Below are 19,736 nucleotides of genomic sequence, written 5' to 3'. Positions count from 1 at the left end.
AGTGCATTTAATTAAATCAAGGGGATCAAAATACTCTTTCTTTCACAGACATACAAAGAAATACACAGATGTCATGGATTTATGGAGTAAGGGGCCCCAAGTGTGGTGTCTGTCTCCTGAATAGGTCAGGATAAAGAATCTGCTCTGATTGCCCGCAAACCTGTTTGACCATGGAAACCACCCTGGGGTCTCCGAAGGAACCGACAGAGAAGCAATGAATATTCAAACCTTTCCAAAACATTTTGGTGAAGGTGAATGGGGGCTTGTTGAAGACATCTCTGCAAACAGATGGACCGTTGGAAACCATCTGCTAGTGAAGCAGCTAAATGTTCAATGATGCATTGCAAAATGATTTAGCTTTCAAGGATCCAAGGAAAGTAGTTAGTAATGATGGCATCTGTACAGAGAGCAAACACTCTCTTTTAGATATGATCTATTGCTTCTAAAAACCAGGGCCCTTCTTAAAGAGGCAGCGGTCCATTTGTAAATTGTAATTGTCAGGCTGGCTGAAATAAATTACTATTTAAGCATTCCTGGATTATTTATTTATTTATTTATTTCCTTTTATTTCTGCAATCAGTGTTATCTTCTCTTCCCAACCAAGTGGGGCTTCATTACACAATGAAGAGAGGCAGAATGCACTTAACATTTACTATATGATCACTCTCATTTGGCTTCTATAGATCAGTATCAGTCAATGGCTCAAAGAGCAAAAATAATTGTATCTTTGAATATTTTATTTAGTTTCACATTTTATCTTGTTATTTATTGGACTCATATTCCAACAGCCAAATATGTTTCCTATTGGCTATTCATATTGGCTCTCATCCACACATTTTATTATCATGATAATTTTCTTATTAAGTGTCCTTGTTTTCTTCAAATAAAGTCATAATTGGATATTTAGCTTTAAATCGTTATAAAGGAAGAATTATCTTCAGTCAAATGTGATTGTGATGGGCAAAAAAAGAAATCCAGATATAACTTCAACTGCAGTCAATGATGCTATGCTTCAATAACTGACTTCAGCATGAAAAATGTACTTTTTTGTACTCACAATTTGCCAGTGTGTTTTTTTTTTTTTTTGCCAATAAACCAGCTGCAAAAATTGTAAATTATTATTTATTTTTTAATTGTTTAGGGGTTTACTGAGTATAACCAGGCATTTAAAAACATACATGCTTTCATTGCCTTGTGACAATTGTTTCTGAGATGGTCTTTTGAGAATGTGACACTAGGGGGTTTCAGACCTCTGTACATATATAGTCTCACAATAACTCCATTAAGGAGGCAGGAAGGTCTATTGTGTTCATGCTGGGTCCATGCTGAAGGATTTTGCCTTTGTTATGTATGTTCAGTTTCAAATTGATGGGAAACCCAGTGGTGGTTCTGCCTTGCATTTTCTGCACATAATGTACACAACTTATTACTGTATCTTTATTTTTGTTTGGCTGTGTACATATACACTGCATATAGTGCCTGTTTCCTTCCTCCTTTGTCTTTGGATAACATGTTCCAGGGGCCACAAATGCATGCTTTATGGTGAAGTGATTTGTTTTTGTTTGTGGAAAACATCATCATGTCAGCCCTCTCTGACTCCAGTGACACATACTAGCAGTAACAAATAATTTTAAAAACAATAAAAACTCTTTTAATTCAGCAAAAAAACTTTACACTTACTCTGAAATGTGCTGAATTATCCTGTTGTCAACATTAAAATTCTCCTAGCTTATCAGGTTTTCAGGTTAAGTTCTTTCAGCTGGGGGCATACATGGAAAGGTAAAGGTAAATTCCACAGTTTACCTTCTGATAGTTGACAATGCCAGGTGAGGTAGTAGATGCAGTGACCCATGGGGTATTCAAATTGCAGAGCTGGATATTCTCTATTTGTAACCTGGGGTCAACGGATGGCCTTCAGAGAGGTTTCCTTTTTTTATTTATTTGTTAAAGAAAGTATTTTTTTATTAAGGTTTGAAAAGTATTAAATACCATCTCCTCCATAAACAGTTTGTCAGTTATAAAAAATGATGTGTTTATGTATAGTTTTGGGGAGATCAGATTCTGAAAGAGGTCCATGCCCGAAAAAGGTTAAAACAACTGATCTAAAAGTCAGTAAATTGCAAGCTATTTGAGCATGTTCCTGTCATTATTTATTATTATACAAATATATTTGTTTCATATACATTTATATATATTTTAACATGGCAGTAATAAGCTGAAATGTACTAAGTCATTTTGTCTCATGATCTGAGATGTTATACACACAACATTATTCAGAAGAGGAAAAAATGAAAATATTAAGACATTATTGAATTTCAGTTAAGAGGCTAACTGATTAGTTACAGACCATTGCTTCACAGTCTGGGGCTCCATCACAGCTTTGCATTACTTTTGCTGATAGGCTGGGAGTTCCAGGAGCCTTCCGACTGCAGATTGGCTGCCCCCAAACACCCACAGTCCTTTAGACTGCTTGTTCTTTCATAGTAAACTGCATTTTTGGATTTTAGTTTTTCAAGAAAATTCAATAAAGAAATTTTTATTTTTCAAAATCTTTTGTTAAAGATTAAAATAAAAACACACTGAACTTTACAATGTGCCACAAAGCATTTATATATTTCTCAAGGCTCAGTCTTGTGATCAGGGGGTAACGACGACTGCATTCATTTAAAAATGTGTGAAATAACAGTATAAGGATGAAACATAACAATCAAGACAATCACATTACTTTGTGATCTTTGTGGAAAAATAGAACAGTAACTGTTGTGAGTGTGCATATGGATTATTAACAGCCAATCAAACATAGAAACATTTGAATAATGAACGCTGAGATTTTCTAGTGAATTACACATGTGTAAGGTATGTATCTCCACGTTGTGTCGCTCTGGATGTAAAGTTCAATATCTTTGTTACTTTAGTAGATGGTAAATCACAAAAACAGCAATTGTTTCACATGCTTCTACAGCCTTTACATTTTTTGTATTATGCCAAACAAAGTGTGGATAAATTGGTTATTTAATGCTAATTACTGTGTTATTAAGGATAAAGCATCTCTGCACATCCTCCAAATAATTCTGCACGCCATTTAATAAGCAGTCAGGTGTGCATGACTTGGGCCATGAGTCACAATTTAGCACATCTACATTTGATGGCCAGTGTGAAATAGTAGGCAGGCTGTGGCTTTGCCCTTGTCTGCTTTGTCCTGTTTACTATGGCCCAGAAACAGAAAAGAAAGGTGGTGGTGGTAGGGGGGGGGGGGGGGGGGGGGGGGTGGCTGCTGATTATTTGCAGCCAAAGTAAAGTGTTTGCAAAAGAGAGAGACAGGGGCAGTGCGCTCAAGGGCACATTTGTGTAAAACTAATGATATGATGTAAATGGACAAATTTTCTATTTGAAGAAAAATGCAACCACCCCAGCACACCGTCGCGTTGATGGAGTGCAGAATCTCATTATGGATCTAATACAATAACCGGCGTGTCGATCCAGAGGGGGATGCTGAAAAACCAGATTAGCCTTATTACTTTATTATGCGGCACACGGCACGACTTGGAGTGGACAATTGCATTAGAGCGCAGATGAGATCGAGAAAGGGGAACGTGCCCCTTGAAACGATTTAATTGATTTCCCAGAAAATTAGCGGGGACAGATTCTGGATACCTACTGTTTCCGTTTAGTAATCTTGTGGTGTTGTTTGTTTTTTTTTAATGGAGGAGAAAGGTGTTCAGGGCAGGACTCAGGACATAGTGAAAGGGTTTTGTCATTGTCTCCCGGACTTGAGGGTAATGGCAGGTTAATGAAACTGACCCGTTTCCCAGTGTTGTGGAGTTTGCTCTTTGGCTTTCGCAGTAGCAAGGTTGTCTATTTGCACATTCTGTTGCTAAGTATTAGAGACACAAGCAATAAAAAACATTGCTTTCAAAACTTAAGCGGAAATCCAAGAGTACTATGAACTAGTTAGCTCCCTGTAAAGCTTAATGAACACTTTGCCATTACACGTTGAAGATTTATCATTTTAGGCTCACATACAGATTGAGGAAAAATATATACAAGTATAAATAGTAAAAGAAACAAAAACACCCATCCATCCATTCATTTTTAACCGCTTGATCCATATCAGGGGCGTGGTGGTAACAGAACAACAGTTGGGTTTGTACACATTAAATCCTTGTGCCCTATGGTGATTTAGATTTTTTTTTTTCACTACCTTCAGTTTTTTTCTGGTTACTCAATAGATCACCCATCTGGCAACCCATAATTTTTTTTCACAAGACTTGCCACAATCTGAAAATACCTAGTTTAGACCTGGATATGATATGGATTAGTTGGTAGGAAAAGCAATAGTTTTTGCTGACTAAAAAAATGTGTTCACTTGAGTATATCTCCAAAACCAAAAACGTCTGCTCAGGTATGCATCTTACATTGCAAGAATAGGTTGTTTGGAGTATCCGCATCATATTGACATGGCTCTAGGACATACCATTGCTTTATAATGCACAGAAATATCAGCATATTGAAATATCAGAGTACCTGACAGAAATATTCCCTGAGAACTGAAATGGTTAAATAAAAGTTTATTTTATTTTGATGACACTTGAACAAATTTAAACAATAAATAACTGTTGAACAACTATACATTATAAAATAAAAATATATTTACATTATATATAACCATGCAATAAAAGAAAAATAAATACCTTTATAAATAACTATGCATACAACTACTAATTATATATTTTTTTGCCATGAAGTGAATGACTAGTATACAAGCTACTGAAGCAGGTGACAAGCAGCCTACAGAATCATGAACACAGTTTCAGAATAACTGTAGGCTTTGAAATGCCTGTAAAACAATGGTTATATTCCTAGTTATAATCTACAATATTGTAGTGGAATGTATACATAGTAACATTTGTATTTCATTACATGAACCGTAAACACGTAACCTATTAAAGTAGCATGGATTTGTCGGTTTCAATTTCACTCCGCCCTCAATTGCACATCGTCTTTAATGGAAATAAACATCCCCAGTGCACTTTCACCTGCATCATCTTCATCCTTAGAATGAAGTATGGCATGAAGTGGTAGTTCTACTAATAACATTTGTTTCTGAAACATCTTTCTCAAGTATTAGAACTGCATGCTCTGTGCTTCGAGTTTGCTTTCAGCAGCTAGTACTGTTGGTGACAAAACAGCAGAAATTTAGTGAATTTAGCTCCAAGAGATATCTGATCTGACACATCCAAGCTCCTTTGAACTTTATGAATCTGCATGGATTATTGCTTCTGCAGTTGGCCTGCAGATAAGGGTTTTTGCTCACTCCTTGGCTCCATACAACACAGTAAAATGTTGAGTTTCAATTCAACTCTTAACAGATAACATTTGGACCAAAAAACATTTTTAGGTCTAGTGTCTTTTCTGGTGCAAGGCTCAGGCGGGAGGGTCTTCATGTACATAATGCCACATTGTAAAGCAATGGCAAGTTCAATTGACATCTTATTTGGTGTGGGTACTACATACACCCTGGACTTACATTGCAGGGTGTTTTCATTGAGGTGAGACATGTACTTTTGGAAATACATTACAAAAAACATATTTTTTTCATAAAACATGAATGAAATGTTTTGCTTTGAACTGCTATGTCTGATTATCTAACTGTTATTGTCAGGGGAGGCGAGGGAATGGACCCAAATGCAGAGTCAAGAAATACTCAAAATCCAAAAAGGGGTAAATACAACTGAGAGTTTTTATTTTCAACAAAAATAAAAACCAAGGAGACAAAACAAAGCTACGCAGGGCAAGTTCTTAAAATGCAAAAAACAAAGAAAATCCAGAAATCCACAAACAATGCAAAAACAGAGCACGCACAGGGTAGAAAGCACTGAGGGCAAAACACAAGTCACAAGTTCACGAGGGGGGCATATACCGAAAGACAATCCAAAAAGCACACACAAAAGGATCCAGCACCTGAGTCAGGGAAGAGGGGAACTTAAATAGACACGACACTGACGAGACACAGGAGGGCACAATGAACAATCAGGCCACAGAGAGGGAAAGGAAAACGAGACAACCCAAAAACAATAATAGAATAATTGAAAACAATAATACAATTAAACGGGGTAAAAGGACAGAACTAAAAACTGAAGTGCCGCCATCTGCGGCCAAAAAAGGGAAACACAGACAAACCACAGAACCATGACAGTTATAAGTAGAATGTTTTGGTCTATTTGGGTTGCCAAGAGACCTCTGATAAAACTGGTATTTAATACTTTGGGCCTCTTTTTTATTACCATGTAAAAAACTGTAAAAAATAAAAAATGACAATAGTGAAAAATGACCAAAAAATTTTTAGTGTCCTAGGGTTTAAAACAATGCGCTACCCAAACTATAGGCGAAATGCGCTTTCAAATACAAAGTTGCAAGTGCAGCCACAAAGCAGACTTCAACATCAAATACTGTGGTCTATGTAAGAGTGCAAATCACAGAAAACCAACATATGATAGGTAGTACAGAGCTGGCAACTTCAAATGCATTGAGAGGATTACAAAAGTAAACACCTTTATTGAATCATTTAAAAAATTCTAAAAAAATTCTACAAAATAAAAACACAGGGAAAATAGTTCTTACTTGTTTTATTTAAGTACCAACAATGAAATCGTCCAGAAAGCTCAACACCTTTACTGAATCTTTAAAAAAAAAAAAATTCTACAAAATAAAAACACAACCAAAATACTTCATACTTGTTTTAAGTAACAACAATAAAATAGTCAAGAAAGCTTTCTTTGAATAAGAACAGGAACATTGCCTCCAGTAATGTCACAGAGGAGCAAAACAATATTTTGTCATTTTCAAATGTTTTGCCTAAAACTTGAATGACAGTACCAAAACATTATGTTAATGCTCTATAGACCATTACTATGTTCATTTAATGATTTCAATTGAAAACATTAAGAATACGAAGTTCAGGCTTGTAGCAGTGTCAGCCTGTCTACACTTCCTCAAGGAGCAGCCATCAAAATGACAAGAGACGGAGAGAGATTAAAGGTGTCTTCTAAATTAATAGTGATTTAGTCTACTAAATGTAACATTATTGATTTTAAAATTTAAGATAATTCAATTGGGTTATGAATCCCACCTGGACAGGTTTTTATTCATCAGTTTTTTATCCACATTATCCAGCAAAAGCCTTGATTGTCATTTGTCCACCAGCAAGCCTGCTGTGAAGAATCTTCTTTCTGATTGCACCTAAGTTGCTCAAATTAACAAAATTTTTTTGTTGCCAATTTGGATAGCGTTGGGCATGATACTTGGTGTGTCCTTCACCAGGAGAGTGGGCCAAAAATCCACCTTCCTGGCATCTTCTTCTTCTTCTCCTTTGCAACACCCGCCTCTGCACCATGTCACTTCTCCTTTTCCTTTTCCTTTTATTCATTGTAAATAGATTCCAATTGGCGCTTCACAGCACAGCACATGTTATCACTGAGAAATGTTAACTTATTAAATCTTGAGTCCAAGGCAGCAGCAAGTACAGGATGTGAAGAATTGTCTGGATCATCTGGGTGGAAGTGCTCATCGAATGACACAGCTGAGACAAAAGCATTGACAGCCACACCATTCTCTTCAGACATCTTCAAGTGCACAATTATGTGTCAGTCTGGCGAAACCCGTGGGATGTTACTGACGTTTGATTTTGGCAAACCACCAAAAACACTGAAAAAGAGTTTATCATAATCTGGCAGTGCAAACCCTTTATTTTCTGAAAAACAATAAAAGATTGGTTGAAAGTAACTTTTTACATTTTTAGTGTGAGTAGCTAGCTAACTATCTTCCTTGAACGTGGCTTGTAGCATATTATTGCCATGGTGACCTAGCGTCTTTCTCCCTTCCTGTCTCTGAGGGGGAAAAAACGTCACTTGACAGACAGATAGAGACTGTGCGGCAAGCCCCCTTGTCTTGTCAGCAGCTACCCTGCAGCATCATAACAATGTAGAAAATTTTCCTTTTCATTAATGTTCCTTGAACAACTTGACTACTCTTCACAGGTAACAATTCCAGTGGAGGTGTTTTTAAATAGTAGATTACCAATTACTTTACTGGTGGTGTTCAAAACAAAAGTGATGATTCAAACGAAAGCAAATATAGCAAGAATCACAGTGACACGGATGCTCTGGCAAACACAAAATTCCAAGCATCCTTTCCCTCACGATGCTGCTGAGAAACAAGATAAATGAGAAGAAAGTGAAAAAGTCTTATCATTAAAACTCATTAAAAACATTATTCAGATTTTGTCAAGGTCATTTGGTTTGCTTCTAGCTGAACGCTATAGGCTACCACAGTTATTATCCAATGTTATCAGTAATCTCACAGTCTACAAGTTATTCTCTTCGATGCAGGCTCATTTTATAGCTGAACACACTAAGGAGAGAAATTCAAGATAGTGTTTACTAACCTTCTCTCCAAATCTCCAAAATATGGCTTATACTTATGTTTCCAGACAGTACTACTGTTTAATTAGACCTATAAGGCCAGCTGGTGGGCTGTTATTTTTAATTTCAAAAGCCACGGCTGTCTTAGTCAGTGGTATGCTTTTGTTTGTGGGGCTACTGCTTTCAGACTGTTCTTTTAGATTTCTGTGTACACAAACATCTTTGAAATTATTATTATTATTTTTTACATCACAGACAGTCTTATATCATCTAACCTAGACCTAAGGCTTCTCTGATAGCAAAAAATGACACGAGGTGGTTTGTTTTTAAATTGTTTATAGATGTAGATAATACTGCTACTGTTGTACTCACAATATTTATTTCAAATATTAATATATATTATTATCTGTCCAGTATCATCAAATCATTGAAAACCTTGTTGAAAGAACTGGCCATGGCAAAGAAAAGTGCATCACCAACTGGATGCATTGCACTTCAATAAAGCAGTTCATAATCTAACATAGTGTTCTATTGTAATTGTGTTTATTGATTATTGTTTAATGACTTTAATGCATTGGAGATCACATTGTTCATTTGAAAGATTGATATTGTTATTTCTTTGGTGTTAGTCGTCGTTTATCACTATTGCCAATTCTAACAGGTTGTTGCCTTTGTCTTTAGCCACTGGATGTGTTGTGCTTTAATACAACAGTTTATTATTTCAATTTTGTTTCAATGCAGCTGTTTTAATTTGCTTTGATACTGAATACCATTCTGTTTTGTTTAACGATTGATGTTAGTGGCTTGTTTTTACACAATGGTGGCAATTTTTGTACATTTTATCCATTAGCCTTCATGAGATTTTTTATGCTTTAATACAATACAACATAACAGAATGTACTATACCCTTACAATTGTATTTATATATTAATTTCATGTTGATGTTCAGCATTGCCTCAGGAAATCAAAGATCTATAAATAAAGAAAACAAATACAACAAAGAAATGATACTGCAAAGCAACCAACGTATGCAGTGTTCTTATTGAATGGGATTAGAATGGAATGCAACGGAATCTTTAAATGCTCTTTTCTCAGTTTTAAGTTATGGGCTGTTGTTCATTTTAAAACATCATAACATGGCCTCTGATTGAGATATCAAAAAAATTAAGATACTGTTAAATATTGTTCAGAACAGTTAATAGAATATAAAAATCTGAATAATACGAAAACAAAAAAAATTCATAATTTTAAGGGTTTTCCCAGGCCGCCACACATTCATGAGAAAACTTGAAATCGGGTACACCATGGAGACAGAAACAGATGTCACCTTAAATGCTGCTGCTGTTGCCATTTTGAGGGAACAGGGCCAATTTCTTCCATTGTCCTTCGCGACTCATTTTTCAGCTCAATCACACGTGCCTCATGCAACTTCGTGATGGTTTGGTCTGACAAAACTGCAATTATTGCCCATCTATGCTCCATCAGACGAGATAACATGGCATGAATAGAGTTCCATCGTTTCTTGCAGCTCTGAAAGAAAGCGTGTTTCAGGAGACCCATCCGATCCTGAGCACAGAGCTTGGGTGGCTGCAGTACTTATTGAAATGGGTGACAAACTTCCTGCCAGATCCCATGATATCCTCAAGACTGGTTACAACTTTGAACACATTGTTAACTGCAGGCTGCAAAGTATGGGCAAAGCAGCACACTGACATCTAATCGCAAGATTGATTGGCATTAACAATATTTTTTGTGTTGTTGTGCATGCATGTACATTCCACCGGGGTTATTATCCATTCTTTGTAATGGAGAGCAGCACCTCTTTTAATTTTCGGCCATGCATCTTTCCTCAATATACTAGGTTGACAATTCCATCCATGAGACTGCATCATCTAATTGTCATCAAGGTAATGGTATGTCACAGTCATGTAAGACAGACTGTTCATTGGTGTCCAAATATCTGTAGTCAAGGAAACATGCAAGGCCTTTCCAAGCTTTCTCTTAATGCCATCACTGCAGTCATCATACATCATGTCAATCACTGTGCTTACTATTTTATGGCTGGGCATCACGTATCCTGGCTCAACATAACTAATCCAAAGGCAAAATATAATATCAATGGCAAGTGTTAAGTTATGGGTCTTTATATATGGTCATTAATCATCATCACCTCACATTAATCAATAAACAAAATTAATTACATGTGTTCCCAACAAGATTATTATTACTACTAAAGCAAAAAACCAAAAAACTAAGGGCCATATTTACTAAGGATCTGCAGTGCTTTTATAGACACCAATGAGATAAATAGCGTTTTTCCATATTTACTAAAGTAAAAAAAGAAAAATGCGGCATCCCTAAAATTTGCATGTTGGCTTAATCCATATGTATTTTAGAGTGTTCTGACAGTAGAATAGTATGGGAGGGAAGAATGGAAACTTATGCATATGACCTGCTATAGGTGATTTATCACAACTGGTGGCCCTTGCAGCAAAGGTAATTTAAAGAATTGTATTTTAACAAGTTAAAATGGCTCATTTGAATTAATTGCAAATTCAAGTAGTTGAAATTCAATTCTTGATATCAGGAATCGAAATGTATATAAAATGCTAAAATAAGCACACCATAAAGAATGTACTGACTTTCTGAAGGCTGTATTGTAATACACCACCTGATGCATCTGAACTTCTGAAACAAATTTTAATATTCTAAAGGTTTGCTCAATAATTGACCTGGTTCTGCCAAACGCACAATTAAAAGCAAGTTGCTGGTATGTTCTGGGCTCAATATAAGAGTAAGAAGCCATGATTTAAACATGTGTATTAGCAACAAGTTATGCCTTGGTGGGGTGGCATGCCCCATGCCTATACAGCACTGAGAGTTTGACACTTTTCAGGGTTCCCTCCAGAAAAAACCACAATGACCAGACTCTGAGCCCTTAAAAACATTAACTTCTCTACTTTCTGACCTCATGTCAACAGACAGAATTCACAAACAACTTAACACGGCCGCACAATACAGCCCCAAACTTAGGGGATTTTTCATTTTTTCTTCTCCCTGCCCATTATATCATCACAATTTCTCCCAGCTCACAAACAATGTCTCCCAATTACACATCTAGCTACACCAGCCAATAAAAACATCACATACACACGAAAATGAACATTTTCGCACTTGTCTATGGGACCTTGGAATGTAAATTAATTACTAACTGGCCACAAAGCCAGTTGCTTCACCAAAGCCTGGATTCAGTTCAGCAAAAATACTGATAGAATGCAGCTCACAGAATCATATTCACAGAAAATGTGAAACAGGCCTTGAACTCATGCAAAATATATCCCTTACACAGGGAGGACAGACCCCATGCTCCTCCTACTGGAGGGGGAGCAGCAAAAACACAATGAGTCAAAAAAAAGAGAGCAAGGAGACGTAGCACCTTTAAAAATAACAAAGTTGAAAGTGGGTCTGGACAAGGAGAGGCGAGGAAGAGTAATTTCAGTGGTTCTGCTAATGACCTAAGGAGAAACAGCGCAGCAGCCGTTTCACTGATACGATGGCAGGTCATCGCGACAGATGCTCCCAACATATGTGGAGAATTAATTACCCACTAGTAAACAAAATCTGTGATGCGGAGAGTCGTTTTTTCCAAATTCCTTTCATTTCACTGTTATTAGAGGCTTAATTTTTCTTGATCAGTTCGGCTCGCTCAAAATGAAAGTACTATTTAATGGGCTCTACGGAAGGCAGCACAGGGAGCAGGAGGAGGGGGTGTAATTGGTAGAGCTGATTGTTGCACCGCATTATGCAAGAGTCCACCCGATAATCTAATTGGCTGATTGCAGTACGTGGAGCCAGCCAGGGCATGTCTAACCTACCCACTCTAGTGATGTCTGGGAGACTTGAAAACTTAGAAAGAGGGGTGGATTCAGCGGTATTGATGTCTGGGTAGTGGTTTCTGTTGAACAGCATTGGTCACGGGGTAACAGGATCTGACCAGATGAAGAACTCCTTGAGGCTGCAAAATAGTTGGTGATATCAGACAGCGACACTACATTTGGGGGTATCCTTTATCTTTGGAATTTACAAAAATTAACAACATGATATTTTGCTTTTAATTGACTGTAATGTAACCAAGCTTACATTAGGACTTAGTCATATCCTAATATAAGCTTGTTGACAGCTCTAACCATTTAGGCTATGTGAGTTTTTGCCATTGTTTTCTAAAACATAGAACGGTCATTCAAAATGTAGTTTATAGTCATAGTATTTTCCAGATTTAAGCACCAATGGGACTGGATTAAAAACTTGTCCCAAGCTATAGAAGCATAGTCTGGTATTTCAAATTTCCTTTTCATTCCATGCACAAAAACCATGACACAATTCAAGTTAAAATGCAAAAGCCCCCTTTGTGTTTCCAGTTTCAAGCTAATGTATGCACTTTATCTGACACTTTATCTGAATATTTTAAAATTTCAAAAGTCCATTTTACATTTCATTTTTCTTGCCCTCTATGAGACACCCCTGTCATAATTTAAAGAAAATGAAGAACTTAAAAATATGAATGAATCTTCACATTTGTAACAGCAGTTTCTTCTTGTAATCACATGACCCATGACAAAAGAAAATTTCATTTTCAATGCTTTTGTGGCACTCGGGTGACAAATAAAATCCATTGGCTTTGCTTCCGTTTACATTTTTGTAAGATCATGCATCTTGACAAAATTCAAATGCAAAATGCAATCCGTTCTTTTTTCATCTTTCAAAGTCAAAGGACCTGTCAATCAAACTGTGTAGGTGGGGGCTTGAAAAAAGGGCTTAACAGTCAAGTTCCCAGTAAACCTGAAAAGTAGCAATGTTCATTCCTTTTGGTGTGCTGGATTCTTTGACTTAGTTCATTCCAATGAACTGTTCTGAGGTTTGTTCAAAAGACTCATTTTTTTGGCTTTTTTGTTCATTCACTTGTACTAGTACTTTCAGTTTTGGAAAGACCAAAGTTTCATTCCAGTCCTATTGTGTATGTCAGTTCATCATTCATTTGCTGTGTACTACTACTCTCAATGTGAATTGTCCCCTCACTTCAACATTAACAAGCTCATTGTTTAAATTTACCAAAACTGCTTATGTGCTTAAACATCCAGTGGTGTAATCTATTTTTGCCAAAACTTAGTACAAAAAACATATTGAGTGAATTACGTGTAATTAAAATATTATTTGAAATATAACATTAACAACCTTTAAATGCTTCTAACAGATCTACAGTACATGGTCAAAAGTATGTGGACACCTGACATCTAGCCCTTCTTCCAAAATTATGGGCATTAATATGGAGTTGGTCCACTCTTTGCTGCTATAACAACCTCCACTCTTCAGGGAAGGCTTTATACTAGATGGTGGAGCATTGCTGCAGGGATTTGCTTCCATTCAGCCAGAAGAGTATTAGTGAGGCCGGGCACTGATTGGGTGATTAGGCCTGGCTCGCAGCTGGCTTTCCAGTTGATCCGAAAGGTGTTAAGTGGGGTAGAGGTCAGGGCTCTGTGCAGTCCAGTCAAGTTGTTCCACACCGTTCTTGACTAAACTATTTCTATATAGACCCCACTATGTGTCCAAGCACAGTGTCATGCTGAAACAGGAAAGGGCCTTTCCCAAGCTCTTGGGGAAGCACAGCATCTTCTACAATGTGATTGTATGCTGCAGCATTAAGATTTGTTTTAACTGTGTTGACGAAGTGAGGATTAAGTGAAATATGTTTAATTTTCTGAATTCAGCAGTTTTAACCAGTTAACTCTCTCGTTTGATATCCAGCACTCTGAATACCGACAAAACATACAAAAATGGTAATTACTCATGCATACAAAGCACTGTCTATAAGTCATTCATTCAAATCTAGGCATGCCATTAAAAGCATTGATATCAGAATTGTGCCAGGTTACATGCAACAATATTGCCTATCTTACCTCAGACAAATTAAACAAGCTGTATTCCAGAGCAATGCTACCCAATGTTTCCTAAATTCTTTCAAGTAGCTTGGCACTGTGTACAAGCATACAGTGCATTAATGGGGCAAACACGTGTGGATAGGTTTGTAAGATTATATATTTATTTAATGTGTCAATTTTGTGCAATTTTTCATCTTGTACACAGGGCCAAGCTACTTGGAAGATTGGGTAGCATTTTAACTGTGCATGTCACACATCTGAAATTATTAAAGACAGACGCGCTACCCGGTGCACTCAGTAACATTACACAGACATTACACAGTTTTTTTTTTGTTTTTTTTTTTGCAAGGTGGCTTATGTTAAACTCAGCCGAAATGCCGAACGTGGAGTGGTGTAAAGTGTGGGTATATTTTATTTGTAGTTGTCTAAATACGGAAATATAAATGTCTTTATTTATATTTCCGTATTTTTCATGAGTCCGAGGGCAGCTCGAACTTGGCCTGCCACGCATCCAAAAGTGCTGCAGGCAGACATTCTCCCCAGTGAGCCACTAGTGGAGGAGACATAGGAACAGCAGATTTTTGTGGTTTTAAACAAGTGCACTTCTATATATATCATTCTGTGTATGTATCCGATCGTTAGCGAGGTCGCAGAAATCGGAACTCTGTAAGTGTGGGTGTATTTTATGTTATTTCTTATTAATTTCACAGTCATTATCTTGCGCCAGTTTCTATACGACCGGTAATGTTACCTACTGGACCGAATTGCAACACTGATTATTGAGTTTAATTTGACAGCCGTCTAAACTGTTATACAGTCGGTCTGTCGTGTTGTTCGCAAGGTAGCTAACGTTAAACTCAGTTAAAATTCCGAAAGCGAAACTGTCTAAAGTATGGGTGTATTTTATTTGTATTGCAGAAATATGAATGAGTTCCCCACAAAAAGTATCTTTCCTGGAAAGATTATACAGATGAAAAAGCAATAGCTGATGTACCTTAAATGTCCAATGGTGTACCTTAAATGTCCAATTGGGAGACACATTATTGGTTGGCTAGGAGCATTTGTGATGATGTAATCAGGCAGGAAGAAGTAGAAAACACAAAATCCCCTTCATTTGGGACTTTATTGTGTGGACGTGTGAAGTTGTTTGTGAATTATGTCAGTTGAAATGGGGTCAGAAGGTACAGAAATTAATGTTTTTAAGGGTGAGAGTCTGTGGTCATTGTGGTTATTTCTGTGGGGAATCCTGAAAAGTGCCTAAGTCTTGGTGCTGTATAGGTATGGGGCATGCCCCGCCAAGGCGGAACTTGGCTGGCTGGCATGCCTGCCATCCCAATAAATGAGGCTGAGCCGTGGTCCCAGCCAAAATCCCTTTAGAAATCCACTTCCCACAGTACCCTGCTCAGATAAGATCTCTCCTGCTACTACTCTTTGTGTACTGCCCTGTAGCCAGTTCAAAACCCACTCTGAAATACTGTTTTCCTATAGTCTTCATTTTGTACGAAACCCCCTCAAGATTCACCAAAGAGCGGAAATATCTGGGTGTGCATGTAGTCTTATCCAGTGCTACTGGAACGAGATTAATTTAACTCCAAAATAATGTTGTAACCTTTGTCCTAATAGTTTTGCAAAGAAGGAGGAGGCTTCTAGTGTTGAGAAGTTCACTTCATTAAAATGAATCAGTACATTCGAGTCAGTACATTAAAATGAATCGAGTTTTCGAGTTGTAGAGTCATTTTCACTACACCATTCATAAAGCACTCACTTGCCGAATATAGTGTTCACATTGTAGTCCTCCCTGTCCAGCTCTAACTCACTTATACACTTACGCCTCCTGGAAAAACATAGGTGCTTACAAAAATGCAGCATAACAGATCGGAGAAACTATATTTCTTCTCTCCCGCCTAGATACTACGAGGTCAAGATGCCTCTTTATTAGAACGTACACTTTTTAATCAGCGAAGTTACTGGCTCGAGTTAGCTCCAGTCAACATCTTTCCCACACACAGCCAACTCCTGCATGGTGTGAATAGTTCAATGACTATCTAAACAGAAGCTGCTGCTAAACACAGTTTACACCTATAACCCTTGAACATTTGTAGCAACTGACATTGATTCTGCAATATGAGTTTTTAACTTGCTGCGCCGCCTAGGACTCTGGGAAAGTAGGCAGTGCTAACTGGTAGATACAGTATGAAACTTGAATGAAAGGGTATCGGTGGTGATGACTGATGAGGTCCCGGCTGGCGGACAGCTGGTCTTCATAAATGCTAATTTTCTATGTAGATGTATATTTGCCTATATAAATGCTATCTAGCCTGCATTTGTTGGTGTAACCAACTGAAGTCCCAGAGGGATTTTGTATTTTAATTTGTTTATTTTCCTATTTAAATTTTTATTTAAATTATTCTCTATTCGTATTGTGGCGCCCCCGATCCCTTATCGGTGCTCCCCACGAGACCACCAGGACCGCCGAGCCCATCGACACCGGCGGCCGCTAGGAAAAGTCGTGAGTGGGCGTTACCTACCAAACCACAGTCTGGAGACATTCAGGACCCTGGACAGCACCAGGCAGACCAACTGAGGTGACACCAGGCAGCACCATGGACAGGGCTGCAGCAGAGGGAAGGTAGGTGGAATTTTCCACTCACACCTGAAGCTGCTTGATGGATTGGCTGCCGCCGCCCACCTGAAGCTGCTTGCACTGACGAGCACACAGGCTTTTTAGACCAGCACAAACCCAGGAATGGCAGAGTTGCTGGGGCTTCCTACGGAGCTACGCCGGGCGACTATCCACACCTGGACCTGAGACTGTAAGCGGCCGTGGGCCAACTCTCCTAAAGTAGAGGAATAGTTGTGACAAACTGAAAAGCGTAAAGTGTAAAGAATAACAGTGATTCCAGTGGACCGTGTGACAGGGGGCAATGACAGGAACAGCTCAGAACTTGAGCTTTGGAAAGATTGGAGTGCTACCTCACTTGGGAGGGAGGCCTTCTCCCCTACACCCCCTTGGGGACTGGAGGATCACCAGCCGGCGCCCGGAGCAAGGAGCCGGACCCGGATCTGACTGACCAGGCCCTATTCCCCCCCCTAACCTGTGTGTTTCTCGTTTCTCTCCAGAAGGACGTGTGAATACCTGGAGTGGAGCACCGATACCCCAACCGGGAAGACGCTTTAGTTGGTTTTTTTTTGGCTCCCCCTACCCCTACTCCCACTCATTATGACGATTAAAGTACCTTTTGTTAACCTCTACCTCAGACTCACTGATCTGGTTCTTCTGGACTTCCGTCACTCAACCCCCCGTGGGCTGAGAGAGGTCACAGTATAGAGGGTATGCATTGATGTCACTTTCCCACCGGAATACGCCCCCTCAGTCGGGACTGAGTGGCAAAACATGCTGTCACATGGCTGCCTTTAGTATAGGAAACTGCAAAACCGGGAGTAAAACAAACGATTATCTGCTTAAATTAAAGGCAGTTGGACTCGACAGTGCTCCTTACAACTTAGCAAAGAACCAGTGGTCCATGGACATTCAACAAGAAATCAGAGCTATCTTTTTACAGACTGCCGAAAGCTAAAGAAAAGAGAAGCAAATGCATCGCTGCAATCGCAGAAACAACTGGAATCCAGGCACCGACATGTGGATTTGCGGTTATTTTGTGTCAGGTATGTTGGATTTTTGGGTAAAATCATACCTTAGTATTAGCTAGCCAAGCATATAAATTATTATCTAACCATCCCCCCCTTTGTTTGTAGAACACAAGGCTCATCATCATGGATGTTTTTTAATAAATGATGACAAACTTCACAGTTACACAGAATATAAATGAAAGATGCTAAATATTTAATTGAGTAGTCAATACAGTACATAACTTAAGGTACGATTTTACCCAAAAATCCAACATACCTGACACAAAATGACAACCGCAAATCCACGTTTCGGTGCCTGGATTCCAGTTGTTTCTGCGAATTGCAGCGATCCATTTGCGTCTCTTTTCTTTAGCTTTCGGCAGTAAAAAGAGCTCCGATTTCTTGTTGAATCTATTTGTCAATCGCACAACAGCTCTTTTCCATTTTAGATGTGTTTTTTGTGTTTTCGCGGCATTCAAGCTGAACGCTAACACTGCAACTCATAGTCTTTCTCCCACTCAGTGGGTGTAACCGCAGTGACTTCCACTTACTGTGACGTCATGTGCATCTGTTATCACTTTCCTTAACTGTGGCTTCTCGTCTTGCAACAAGCAACCGTTACTATATTTTCAACTCTGATTTGATCCATATTTTACATTTATATTTCTCTTTATTATTATTTGTTGTTGTTGACATAAAGACTAGCAGTTAAGTCCAACATAATTTAATTGCTTTATAACAAAGTATAATTAAATTGCTACAATCTGTTCATATTATATAATTAAGGGCAATACCTTTTCTAAAGCTAAATAATATATACATACCCCATATGCTCATTTATTTTTTATGCTTCCGTGACGGCACAGCCGTGGCCAGAGGCATTATGTTTCCGGTTGTCCGTCTGTCCGTCCGTCCCATTCTCGTGAACGCGATATCTCAGGAACGCCTTGAGGGAATTTCTTCAAATTTGGCACAAACGTCCACTTGGACTCAAGGATGAACAGATGAGATTTTGGTGGTCAAAGGTCAAGGTCACTGTGACCTCACAAAACACGTTTTTGGCCATAACTCCAAAGTTTTGGCCAAAGAATTCATACGCTAATTATGACAAAGTTTCACACAAATGTCTAATAGGATAAAATGATGAAGTGATGACATTTTATATCCAAATAGTCAAAGGTCAACTTCACTGTGACATCATAATGTTCTGCAAAAACACTTTTCTGGCCATTATTCAATGCCATAACTCAGAAGGGGAGATTGTGACCATTTTTCACATTTATTAGCCAAGCATGTGAACACATACAAGGAATTTGACTCTGTTTTTTGTTCTCTTAATGAACTTACACACTAATAGACGTACAGCAGAACAAGAACAACAAAGCTGAGGCAAGGGGAAAGACTATGAATAACAAGCTAGACAACAACAAAAGGAATAGTTTTCCAACTACGCTTGACTAGGGAGGTTTGCTTACTACTGTAGCTAAGAAAACGATCTTACGATGAATGGGTGAAGAGCCAGGGCTGAAATACTGGACAGGTGATGAGCTGATTGAAGCAGGTGTTGGATGAGCTAAGTCACTTTGTTCATAGAACAGCAACTCAAATCACATCATGCAGTTTGCCATACATGGATTTTTTGGTTGCTATACACATGGTCTAGTAAGGAACCACTGTTATGAGTTGGGAATTTCACATGCTGTTGAAAGCCATGTCTTTCCATTATTTCCTGGTTGAGCGCAGAATGGTG

Source organism: Anguilla anguilla, chromosome 1 (assembly GCF_013347855.1).
Source record: "Anguilla anguilla isolate fAngAng1 chromosome 1, fAngAng1.pri, whole genome shotgun sequence".
Classification (NCBI taxonomy): Eukaryota; Metazoa; Chordata; class Actinopteri; order Anguilliformes; family Anguillidae; genus Anguilla; species Anguilla anguilla.
The sequence above is the reverse complement of the archived record's forward strand: the minus strand, read 5'-3'. Positions refer to the sequence as shown.